We start from the raw sequence: 13389 nt of genomic DNA, 5'->3' as shown, positions 1-13389 counted from the left end.
AGTCACACCAGAGGCAGTGCTCTGATCCTCGTTGGAGCCAAGCCAGTCAGACTGGCACTGAGTACCTCGGAGTCAGTGCAGAGTGCTCCTCCCGTCCTGAGAGTCTGTCAGCACTATTTCCTGTCATTGCTGCCAAAGAAAAAACATAAACAGCTGGCTTAGAGGGGACATTCCCCGACTGAAGAAAACCAAGCAGGGGAGCACAGCGGAATGCGACCTGAGTCTGGCTACTCCTCTGTCGCCGTTCCAAGGGCAGTACCATTGACTCCATCCTGTTTTAATTAATTTAATTTAATAATGGAGATATCCCATCTCCTAGAACTGGAAGGGACCTTGAAAGGTCAATCGAGTCCAGCCCCCTGCCTTCACTAGCAGGACCAAGTACTGATTTTGCCCCAGATTCCTAAGTGGCCCCCTCAAGGATTGAACTCACAACCCTGGGTTTAGCAGGCCAATGCTCAAATCACTGAGCTATCCCTCCCCCTCTGCTGAGTCTGGTCCCGGATCAGCCTTCAGCACCACAGGGACAATTGCGGCACCAGCAGGATCATGGGGCCATCTATCCCGGAGGCGTTTGTTGCAGCCAGGGACTTACTGGTGCTTTTGGTACCGCCATCGGTGGTACAAGAGTCAGCGACGTCAGTGCCGGTGAGCAGAAAGGGAGTCTGTTGTTCCAATCTCCTGTCTGGTACCATTGAGAGGGAAACCATCCCTGCTGGCCTCGATACAGGTCTCCCCACCATGGCTCCTGGCACTGGCACTGAGTGGTACCACCCCTCCATTGTCCCCGGAGGAAGGCTCGTTGTCGGACTCAGAAGTGGAATCATATCCCCAGCTGAGGAACTGTTCCCAATACCCCCCCACCCCAGTCACCCTTATTTGGCTTTGGATCCTGGTGTAGCAGTACCCCCAAGCGCTTGGCACAGAGGGCATTATAGGTGCTGGAACTAGGGGTGCTGAGGTTACTGCCACATCCCCTAGCTTGAAGTGGTTTCCTTTATATACAGGATTTATAGTTTGAATCAATGGTTCTCAGCACCCCCACTATAAAAATAGTTCCAGCATCCCTGGCGGGCATTGGCCTATGAAGATGCAATGACCATTTTGGAACTCATGGGGTTTTCCCCTGGAGGCCGGGCCCCCTTTCAGACTCTCATACCCAGTGGTCTTGGAGGAAAGCACTTCCGTCCCATTGAGCAGAATCCGATCCAGAATGTGGTACCAAGTGTGGTACCGATCCTCAGGACCAGATTGGTGCAGAAGGAGAAGAGGAGGACCCGCTTCCAGTGCAGGCCTCTTCGTCATCCTCCCTGGATGAAGCTGTGGCAGGGGCGGGCTTGTCACCTCCCCATGACGACCTCATAGCTCATCAGGAGCTGTTGAAAAGAGTGACCTTGACCCTCGGGCTGGAAGGGGAGGTAGTTAAAGAATCCTCCCATAGCCTGGTTGATATTTTGACCCCGTGGAAGGTGGCTTGCTCTCTCTCTCAAATCGCATCCTCCCTATCTCCCACATCACAGAGAGCCAAAAAGCAGTATTTTGTTCCCGCTCAAGAGTATGAGTACTTGTACTCCCACCCCCCTCCTCGGTCCCTGATAGTCCCGGCGGCCAACAAGAGGGACAGACAAGGGCAATAAGCAGTGACCCCCCCAAGGCAAAAGACTCAGATATTAGTCTTTTTGGTAAAAAGGTTTATTCTACACTTGATGTTGAAATTCAAGGACTCACTTCCCCAGGAGTCCAGACCAGGAGTTCTATGCTCTGGTAGCTGAGGGGGAAGTCTGTATTCAGGGCTTCCCTGGAGGCCACTCTGGATGAGGCAGATTCAGCGGATAGATCCATGGCTTCTGTGGAGGTCATGCACAGATGCTCTTGGATCCAGTCCTCAGGACTGCCAACAGAGGTCCAGCAGTCCATTCTGAACCTTCCGTTTGAAGGCACTTTGCTCTTCTTAGAGCAAATGGATGGAAAGCTCCATGGCCTGAAAGACTCCACAGCCAACCCCAAGTGCTTGGGTCTTTACGCCCCAGCATTCCACCTGTTTCTCAGCTCTTAAGCCCCATCAGGACCTGCAAAAGAAAAGAAAAACAGGAGTTCTAGATGCAGGTAGCTGCCCTCATCCACCTCAGCATCCCTACCTGGCCCATCCAAATACATGGGGGCAGCCAAGCAGAACTTTTGACATCCGAGGGCATTGTACCAGTTCCTGTACCACAGCATCCTGTCCCCCTTTTGTTTTCGGACTGCCTGTCCCACTTCAGTGCAGCATGGTCTCTTATCACCACAGACTGCTGGGTGCTGAACACTGTGGAAAGGGGTTATACACTCCAGTTTATTTTCACCACCCCCACAACTCCTCCCTCCCCATCCCTCTTCCGGGACCCTGCTCAGGAGCAGCTTTTAGCCTGGGAGGTGCAAACCCTCCTCCGAGTGGGACTCGAGGGAAGGGGTTTTACTACTGGTATTTTCTAATTCCAAAGGCCAAGAGGGGGGTCTCTGACCCATTTTAGACCTGTGCCATCTCAACAGCTGCCTCAAAAAGCTGACGTTCCACATGGTGTCCCTGGCCTCCATCATCTACTTCCTTGTACTGTATGCCGCTCTCGACTTGAGAGATGTTTTCTTCCACATCTCTATTTTCCAAGGGACAGAAGGTTTCTCAAGTTCATTGTAAACCAGACTCACTACCAATTTATGGTTCTTCCGTCCAGCCTTTTGGCAGCACCGAGGGTTTTCATGACATGTGTGGCGGTAGTGGTGGCCTTCCTGAGAAGAAGGGTACAAGTCTACTCATACCTCCGTGACTGGCTGGTCAAAGACTGGGCATAGGCCCAGGTGGAGGCCAGTATCCACCTCATACAGTCAGCCTTTCAGTCACTGGGCTTGCTTATAAATGAGCATAAGTCTACCTCTGTCCCTGTACAGAGGATAGAGTTTATCGGAGTGGTACTCAATTCCCCTCAGGCCAAGGCTTTCCTCCCAGAAGCTTATTTCCAGATGATGATGTGATTAGTAGCGCAGGTCAAGGCCCACCTGGTCATGATGGCCCATTTCTGCCTCATACTGTTAGGCCACATGGCTGCATGCATATATGTGCATGCAGCATGCGAGGCTACGCCTCAGACCCCTTCAAGCATGGCTGGCCTTGGTGTACTCATTGAGTCGCCTTCACCTGGATTCGGGGCAGGAACCGTGAGCACCGGTCTTTGACTCCCTGAACTGGTGGATGGATCCTCTGTCTGTTTGCTCAGGCGTCCCCTTCGCCAGACCCCAACTCTCATTATTCCTAGTTTCACATTTGTCAGATCTAAGATTGTGGGCTCACCTAGGGCACCTCAGGATGCAGGGCCTGTGGTCCCAAGAAGAGCTCACCGTACACACAACTCTCAGGGAGCTGATAGCGGTTTGCCTGGCCTATCAGGTGTTCTTGCCCCACATCATGAACAAGAATGTGTCTAGTGTGCACGGACAATACAGCAACCATGTTCTACCTCAAAAGCAGGGAGGAGCTCACTCTTCCCCCCATGTCAGGAAGCTGTCCACTTGTGGGAGTTCTGAGTAATGCACTCGATCCACCTCAAAGCTTCTCACTGTCCGGGAGCTCAGAATCAGCCGGCAGATCACCTCAGCAGCTCTTTCTCCAGTCACCATGAGTGCTCCCTTTGCTTCGACATAGTAAAGGCAGTTTGCCAGCGGTGGAGGACTCCCTGGGCAGACCTGTTTGCGACCAGGCAGAACAGGAAATGTCACCAGTTCTGCTCTCTGCGAGGCCACAGACAGGCTCACTCACGGACACTTTTCCTGCTCCCTTGGACTGGATACCTGCTCTATGCCTCTCTCTCTTCTTCCCCCCCCCCCAATTCCTCTAGTGCACAAGATCCTACTGAAGATCAAGCGAGACAGTGTGAGAGTCAATCTCGTAGTCCCAGCCTGGCCCCGCCAACACTGGTTCACCGCACTGCAAGGCTTTTCAGTAGCAACTCTGATGCCACTACCTCTCCTCCCGGACCTGATACTGCAGACCAGTACACCATCAGTTAAAGTACACCTGGCAGTGATTTCGGCGTTCTGTGCCCTGGTGGATGGGCAATCGGTTTTCTCCCATGAGATGACCATTCGTTTTCTGAAGGGCCTAGAAAAACAATCCCTCAGATTCGGGAGCCAATTCTCCAGTGGGACCTGAACCTGGTCTTGTCAAAAAACACAGCCCCCCCAGTTTGAGCCACTGGCAACATGCCCTATGTTGTACCTTTCCGGAGGCTATCACTTCAGCCAGGAGAGTCTCAGCGATCAGGGCCCTTACGTCTTAACCCCCATACACTGTCTTCTTTAAGGACAGGGTATAGCTTCACTCTCAACCCGTGTTCCCCCTGAAGGTGGTTTTGCAATTTCACAGTAATCAGGCTATTTTTCTGCAGTTTTCTTCTCGAAATCACATGCAGACAGGGAGAAGCAACGTCTCCATGCCCTGGGCGTTATATGCACCCTGGCATTCTACATTGAGAGGACAAAACCATTCCGTAGATCCACGCAGCTCTTTATGGCAGTATCGGACAGGATGAAAGGCCTTCCTATTTCTGCTCAGAGGATCTCGTCCTGGATCACATCATGCATTCGCATGTGCTATAAGCAGGTGGGGGTCCTGCCACGACTATAGTGACATCCTGTTCTACTAGGGCACAAGCTTCCTCAGCAGTGTTCCTGGCCCAGGTGCCGATCTAGGACATCTGCAGAGTGACAACTTGGTCATTGGTACATGTGTTTTCTTCCCACTATGCCATCACCCAGCTAGCTAGAGATGATGCCAGGTTTGGTCAAGTCATGTTGCCGTCAGCATGTCCATAAACTCCGATCTCACCTCCTGTAGTACTGCTTTGAAGTCATTTAATGTGGAATAGACATATGCAAGCACTCAAAGAAGAAAAAACTATTACTAACCTTTCTGTAACTGTTGTTCTTCGAGATGTGTTGATATGTCCATTCCATGACCTACCCTCCTACCCCTCTGTTGGAGTTGGCTGGCAAGAAGGAACTGAGAGGGTGTGGGGCTGGCCGGACCTCTTATACCGGTGCTTGAGTGCGTGGCACCAGAGGGCACTAGAGCTGACCTGATGGGTACCACTGAGGGAAAAATTTCCGCCGACTGTGCTCGCGGTGCACACATACCTAACATGGCATGGACATGTGCAACACATCTCAAAGAACAACAGTTATTGAAAAGTTAGTAACTGTTTTTTCACTTCTCTGGACCTTCAACATGCGTACGTCCATGTGGCCATTCTGCCGAGTCACAGGATAGATTTTCAAAGGTAGGAGATCACCACTTTTAGTACACAGTTCTCCTGTTCGGCCTCTGTTATGCCCTCTGGGTCATCACCAAATGCATGGTGGTGGTCATGACATACCTCAGGAAGAAGGGAATCCACATTTTCCTCTACCTTGATGACTGCTGACTGAAGGATGAGGAGGTGCTCACCCATGTTGACGCAACGCTACACTTACTCGAACATTTGGGACTCATTCTAAAAACTGTCAAGTCGACATTGGCCCCCACTCAGCAAATAGAGTTAATTGGGGCCAATTAGATTTCACAAGGTTGAGGGCGTTCCTGCCGACCGACCGCTTCCAGACGATTTGACAGCTGTGCCTCATTTTGCAATCACAAGCATCCAGAACAGTCTGCATGTGCTTGAGCCTGTTGGGCCACATGTCCACGTGTACACTGGTGGTCCATCTTCCTAGGTTATGCGTTCGTTCTCTTCAGATGTGGCTCAGAATGGTTTACCACACTGCCCGGCATTCTCTAGACAGATAGGTTCACCTCCTCCATCAGTCCTAGAGTCCTTGTGCTGGTGGGAGTCCCCACACAACATGTGCCAAAATGTCCCCTTCATTCCCCCTCTCCGACCAACTCAGTGGTTACCAATGTGTCCCTTCTGGGTTGGGGAGCGCATCTGGACTTGCTGCAGGTGTAGGGTCTGTGGTCGAAACAGTAGGCCTTGCACCATATCAACATGTTGGAGCTTCGGGCCCTCCACAACCTGTGTCGTGCTTTCAGGGACTGCAGACATTCAGCGGTTCACATACTAACAATACTGTTTGTTCAATACTGTGAACAAACAAGAGAGAGCTCACCCCAGAGAACTCTGCCTGAGGCAATCAACCAGTGGAAGTTCCGAATTGAAGAGGGCATCACCACGGTAGCTGTCCACTTACGAGGGGGTCCAGAACCGTCTTGCGGATCATCTCAGCCGGATTTTCTCTCCAAGCCACGAGTGGTCCCTAAAGACGGAGGTCCCTTGGATGGTATTCACAACATGGGGCATCCCCACGTTCGACCTTTTCGTGACAAGGGAAAACAGGAAGTGTCGCCTATTTTGCTCTGGGGAGGGGCTCCCTCTCTGACTTTGCACTGTAGCTGGATGTCAACTTTTCTGTACGCCTTTCCTCCTAACCCAGTCTTTCCCCAAGTCATCGCCAGACTCGAGGTGAATGGAGCCGGACTCATCCTCGTTGCCCCAGCATAGAATCATAGAAGATTAGGGTTGGAAGAGACCTCAGAAGGTCATCTAGTCCAATCCCCTGCTCAAAGCAGGACCAGCCCCAACTAAATCATCCCAGCCAGGGCTTTGTCAAGCCGGGTCTTAAAAACCTCCAAGGAAGGAGACTCCACCACCTCCCTAGGTAACGCATTCCAGTGCTTCACCACCCTCCTAGTGAAATAGTGTTTCCTAATATCCAACCTAGACCTCCCCCACTGCAACTTGAGGCCATTGCTTCTTGTTCTGTCATCTGCCATTACTGAGAACAGCCGAGCTGCATCCTCTTTGGAACCCCCCTTCAGGTAGTTGAAGGCTGTTATCAAATCCTCCCTAACTCTTATTTTCTGCAGACTAAATAAACCCAGTTCCCTCAGCCTCTCCTCATAAATCATGTGCCCCAGGTCCCCCCTAATCATTACCTAAACATGGCTGAGGCAGCACTGGTTCTCCGATTTTCCTACATTTTTGTTCTTTGATCTGGATGGCTGATTTAAAAACATCCTATCACCAAACTTCAAAGGATATTCTCCGTTTTACAGTTTCTTGACAGCATAATTTCATAATTATTAAACACCTTAATCTCCCACGCAGGAACAACTTTATTTCTGATCCCCAGTTTTTGACCTGGATAGTACTGTTAGTAGAGGGAGAGATGCTTGAAGATCAAAGCCTTCAAACTTAAAATATTCCAGGATCCAGTTAAATGAATCTGGTTCAGTTTACACCTCATAAATTTTGTGCTGACAAAGCACAGTTATCTTTTCTTCATGTGAAAAATTTGCAGGTATGGCCTGGTAATTTCACCTAGTCAGCAGGAATCCTTTCTAAATTCTGCCTAATCTGGTACATTGGTTTTTCCAATCGTGGAAAAACATCATCTGTTAGGCAAATCCCTGGCTGGTAGCTCACCAACCAGGTTCATGATAGACCATAAGTCTTGTTCAGCTTGAAGAGTATATATGTGAAGAATTTCTCAGGTTGGGAAAACGGTAACAGACTGAAAGCTTGACTGTCCATTAGTCTTCTGGAACTGAAAGTAACCGGCCAAGCCATTCAGGTCTGTCTTAGTCCAACATTCTGTCTTGGTAGCGTGAGACAACTAACTGCAATAGCATGTAGCAGCATCAAGAGGGCCCAAAGAGCGCCAGTTTTCAACAAAAAGCTCTAAATTTTCTTCTTAACCTAGATAAATGTGATCACACATTAACTGAAATGTATGTTTGAGGAAGACTCAACAGTCAAATGGACTGGCCAAGTTGTTAGTGTCTTCAGCCAGGAGAGATCAAAATTCCAGTGCTATAACAGACTTTCATCATGTGGCTTATTCCCAAGTTGGATGTCTCTGCACCTGCCATTAACAAATTTCCAAGTTAGTGCTCCAGATGCCCTATAAATACATGTACAGCAGATGCTGGCTGTATTCAGTGGATTGGACTCTGGATTTACCTATTTTTCTCCTGCCACTAATAGCTGAGTTTAACCATTCAAATAGAGGACCAAGACAAGATAATTCTTATAGCTCCTTTCTGGCTTAGGTGTCTTTGCTTACCTCATCTTCTAGAGGTAACTATGTTATGGGATCATTATGCAATTTTTGGACTTACTGTATCAAGGTATCTTCTGGGTATGTCTCACTTAATCTTGCCATTGCAAGGGCCTCGGGCATTGGTGCAGCTTGGTGCCTCCTGTTCTCTGCCTGTGGGGCACACAATAGTTTTGTCTCCTGAGGGCTGTAATACTGTGGTCTAATTCTGGTTGTTGGGTTTAGTGTGTGTGTGGCTGGGTGGTGTTAGTGGCCTGTGATAAGCAGGAGGTCGGACTAGAAGATATGGTGGTCCCTTCTGGCATTAAAGTCACAGAATTTAAGGTTAGATTTTGAACCCAAACCCATTTTGCCTCAAACTCACTGGAAGCTGAGTGGCTAAAGCTTGGGGTTTGTTGCTACTCACTGGATCTTATACATGTATTTTTTAAATCTAGGAAAGAATCTACATCTAACAGTAGAATGCCCAGAAAGCAGTCTCTTCCAAGCACGCAATCTTGATCTTCAGCAGGGATCCTAGAAATCCATTTGCCACAGAAAAACATTGAATTTGCTTTTTTACAGAGAATCTTTAGTTTTTTACATTTTGTGAAAAAATAAAAACACATTAACAATTAACTAAATTTTACTGAATGTACCAGTGTCACTTATTCAATGCGCACAACCTCCCCTCCTTGTGATTGATTTTTGAATGCACTTTCAATTTACGTTGCTAAACATAAGCCATAAACTGCTTCCGGCGTATAGGGGTTCTTCAGCAGTGATCTTCAGTCACCATGTAAGTCAATCCCTAAATGTTTTATGGGAAGACTTCTGAACTGCTCTAATATCCTCCAAGGTTCAAGGTTTGAATTTACAGGACCCTAACAGGAGACAGAGCAGTCTGTGCTCAGATCCTCAGACCTCATTTTCAGAATTCCAACTCTTTGCTTGTTAGATATCTTTTGGGATGTGCCTTTCTTCCTGTAAATATCAAATGTAGCTCAAACATGTCCATGATGCTCTATGGCTTGTTCTAGCCCGATTTGCCCTCCTTCTAATGTTTCTGTTTCTGCGCGCACAAACCAATGAGCATCTCAAAACTTCTGCCTTATTCATTAGCATTATAGCTTTTAAAGCTTATTTTGAAGCCACTGAGCCATGTTTTCCCCCCAACACACAGTCTACTTAGAGGCCAGAATTTCAGAATTGTTGAAGCTTCTGTATCCACCCACACTAATCAGACTCCACCAGAGTCACCGCCATAAGGGGTGGGTCAATCTATTCAGCTATGAGATCTTAGCAGACTGGATTATCTAGAGCATCAGGCTTCTCCAAATCCCCTTCTTTACTACTTCTCTCTTCACTTTGAGACACAAGAAACATCAGACCATCTTGAAGGGACAGTAGTCTTTCCCTTAAGATGAAAGAATCTCAGGGCACTACTCTTCTTTATAGGAAGAAAGAACTAGGGAGGAGTCCTGGGATATCCTAGAACTCCAAGAGGCTGAACAAGTCAGTGAAGATGAAAAGATTCTAGCTTCTGCCATCTCTGTACTCTCTCTCCAGACTATCAGGCCACCAGAAATGTACCTGTTTTTCCCATTAGGACCTGTCAGTAATATTTCTTGTTTACCACTAGAAATCACTACTGTTAGTTTAAAAAGCCATTATTTTCTAGCTGTCTTCTGCCCCCTGGATGTATACCAAGCTGTTAACAGTGATAATCCATATGAAGAGTCTAGGAACTCATCTGTACCATTTCTTAGAAAATCTACTCATCAGGACGACATTGTCAGGGACCTTGCAGGAAGGAAGCATGTAAGATGACTCTCTCCATGCTTCAGGCACACACAGGTTTATGGTAAACTAAGACGAGATTTTGATTCCATCTCATGGTTGTCCACCTACCGTTAGATACAAAGAATTTCCAATATAGCAAAGTTCAGCAAGATTCAGGTATAGATATACACTGTCTCTCAACCTAGGATCCTTCATCCACATTTACCTGTATCTCTAGGGACTTGTGGTTTGATTTTTTCAGTGAGAAAGGACTGCACATGAGAGCATCAGGAATTCTCTGACTATTCCTAGCAAGAGATGCCATCAGGTATTCTGGACTCAAAATTGGTTAATATGCTTCTTAGAGAAGATCACTTTATATTGTATTTGCTACATAAAATGTTGAAAGGCCCATGGGCCTTTCTACTTTCCTTATTTCTTTTGTGGTGTGGAATCCTAGGAGGAAAGACTAAGCTTTTCAAGGTAGTGGACTGTCTTTGTGTAATGTTTACACAGTACCCCAATCTGAGTAGGTCCTCTGGGTGGTGGTGTAATAAAGATTAAAAAATAAGTGTGAATCAATATTTGGAAGAACTCTTGCCAAATCTACTCAAAGTAAATTCTTAGAGTCACACTGCCAGTAATTTCTAAATAACAGGTATTTGCCTAAAATTGGGATAAAATAATAATTTGCTAAGGCTGTGAATTAATTACTTTAATATATCTGCCCAGAGCTGCTGTTGGGGCAGATGGAAAGATTCTAGGAATATTTAAAATTTTCTTCTCTAAGATGTAAATTTTTTTATGACCCAATTGGATGGCTGGAACAGAGATGCTAGTACTATTTCCACAGCTTTGGGGTCTTTTAGAATTTTTGCCCATAATTCTATGAGATGGAGATTTCAGTCTATTTGATGAAGCACCTTTGAAAACTTGGCCCTGAGAGATTCTTAAGGTTTTTGTTGACTATGATTTTTCAAATAATTATCAAAAATACTGATTAAACTCTCCAGAGAAACTTCTAGCTAGAGCACCTGATAAGAGCATGTGTTGCATGATAAAATGAAATCCAGGGTTCATTTTTAATGCAAGTCCAAATTCAGTCCTAGTTGCACCTGAGCAATCCTACTGAAGAAAATGGGATTGTACAGTTGAAAAAGAGAGAATAATTAAGTGTGAAGAATCTTCTGCTAGGAATAAAGCACATTCTACTAGGAATCCAGTTTGACAGTCAGCTCTCAAGTTGTCTGTATTAAATGAGTTGGTGATCCTTTTCTGTTCATTTTTTTTCATGGACACATGTCTGCATCATGCATATATAATCACAAATGGCCAGTAGTTGACCGTGTCAGCAGAGAAGCTAGTGACCAAGTAGGCATGGTTTTGAGATACATTGATGCAAGCCAAGAGTGTGCTACAGATTGTCGGTACGTTATCTGTCACATGAATACTTATAGAAAATTTGTTTTCAAGGTTCAGCACCTTTCACTATCACTAAATTCACTGTATTTTTATAAGGAAAGCTTAATAGGTCCAAAGTGCATCCTTCTCTTTTGAGTCCGCATAATGTCTTGTGACCTGTAATAAACAAGTCTCATAGAATTTAAGGCTAAGCTCAGTTCCCCAAAATAAAAACTTCAGTGCTAAGTTGGTGAAATATGGCCTTAACACTCCACTCATACGCTACTCTATAGTAATAAAGTATTGTGTGTACAATGAAGAAAGTGTTTTGTTGAGAAAACAGATTTCAATTTATTTAAGCTATTCTCCAGGAGTAGACAACATGATAGATCACTCGATAATTGCCTGTTCTATTCATTTCCTCTGATGCACCTGGCATTGGCCACTGTCGGAAGACAGGATACTGGGCTAGATGGACCTCAAGACAGGACTGGTCTGACCCAGTATGGCCATTCTTATATTCTTACATGGAGTAAAGCATTAACAAATTGGGTGGAGTGATTAGATGTCAAGTTATTAACGGTAAGTTCTAGAGCTACAACTATGTGTTTTTTTTTTTTTTTTTTTAAAGCCTGTCTTGTTAAAAATACTGAGGTACGGAGCACTTTTTCCTTACTGAGGCGTAATCTAATATTATTAATTCATTGATGGAATATCTAGGGTGATGGCTTAAAAATTGGTCAAACCTAAAATATTAAGAAACTCATGCAAACCAAATCATAAATGCTTAATAAACTTATTTCAGATCACAACATGGCAGAATGTCAATTTTTTTATTTCAGTGGTGTACAGGAACGGATTCAGGGGAAGGGGCATGTATTCTGCAGGGTTTTTTTAATCTGCTTCATGTGAAGTATCAGGGATGCCCTCAGCTGCGGATGTGACTTTGGGCGGAGTGAGCAAGGGCTCTGAGATGGCACCGAGCAATCTCTCTCTGAGGTGCTTGGTTGGCTAATTCTTACTTCTGGAATTGGGGCCTAATTGATAGCCATATGTGGGTTCCAGGAGGAATTTTCCCCTAAGTCAGACTGACAGTAACCTTGAGTGTTTTTTGCCTTTCTCTGTGATGTTTAGGTGTGGGTCACCAGGTGTATCTGGTATATACCTTATTTAATCATTTTCCTGCCTTGTGGGGGCCTTGGCCACTTGTCCTTCCTATTCTCTGCCTGTGGTACATAATAGTCTAGTTTCCTGTGGGCTGTAATATTTTGGTCTCATTTTGGTTCTTGGGTTTAGTGTGCAGGTGCTGGGTGGTGTTGGTGTTCTTGTGATATATGGGAAGTCAGTCTGAATGATCTAGTGGTCCATTCTAGCCTTAAACTCTGAACCTTGTTACAACAAAAAGCAGACAAGGCTCTAAACCAGGGGTGGGGAAACTACGGCCCAGGGGCCACATCTGGCCCTTCAGACGTTTTAATCTGGCCTTCGAGTTCCTGCCGGGGAGCGGGGTCTGGGGCTTGCCCCTCTCCAGCACTCCAGCCGGGGGCTTGCTCCGCTCCGGCACTCCAGCTGGGGGCGTGTCCCGCTCCGCATGTGCTGTGGCTCCGCGTGGCTCCCGGAAGCAGCAGCATGTCCCCCTTCCGGCTCCTATGCAGAGGGTCAGCCAAGGGGCTCCGCAGTTCCCATTGGCTGGGAATCATGGCCAATGCAAGCTGCAGGGGTGGTGCCTGCAGACAGGGCAGCGCGCTGAGCCACCTGGCTGCGCCTCCATCTAGGAGCCGGAGGGGGAACATACCGCTGCTTCTGGGAGCTTCTTGACGTAAGAGCCGCCTGGAGCCTGCATCCCTGATTCCCTCCTGCACCCCAATCCCCTGCTTTGATCCCCCTCCTGCTCTCCAAACCCCTTGGTCCCAGCCCAGAGCACCCTCCTACACCCCCAACCCCTCATCCCCAGCCCCACTCCAGAGTCTGTACCCCCAGCCGGAGCCCTCACCCCCCCCTCCACATCCCAACCCCCTGCCCAAGCCCGGAGCCCCCTCCCACATCCTGAACTCCTCATTTCTGGCCCCACCACAGAGCCCGGACCTCCAGCCAGAGCCCTTAGCCTCTCACGCACCCCAACCCCCAATTTCATGAGCATTC

At 47.2% G+C, this 13389-nt stretch overlaps 1 protein-coding gene and 1 long non-coding RNA gene across 3 annotated transcripts in view; one reads left to right on the top strand and one right to left on the bottom strand.

Annotated features, from left to right (window-relative positions):
• LOC135876850 (uncharacterized) overlaps positions 1–13389 on the bottom strand; it is a 1011314-nt gene that overhangs the window by 470793 nt on the left and 527132 nt on the right. The gene's annotated exons all lie outside the window — the stretch shown is intronic.
• Positions 1–13389, top strand: part of PHIP (pleckstrin homology domain interacting protein) — a 342291-nt gene that overhangs the window by 165213 nt on the left and 163689 nt on the right. The window lies entirely within an intron of this gene.

Source organism: Emys orbicularis, chromosome 3, assembly GCF_028017835.1.
Source record: "Emys orbicularis isolate rEmyOrb1 chromosome 3, rEmyOrb1.hap1, whole genome shotgun sequence".
NCBI lineage: Eukaryota > Metazoa > Chordata > Testudines > Emydidae > Emys > Emys orbicularis.
Note: the sequence above shows the minus strand (reverse complement) of the source record. Positions and strands in the feature narration are given on the sequence as shown.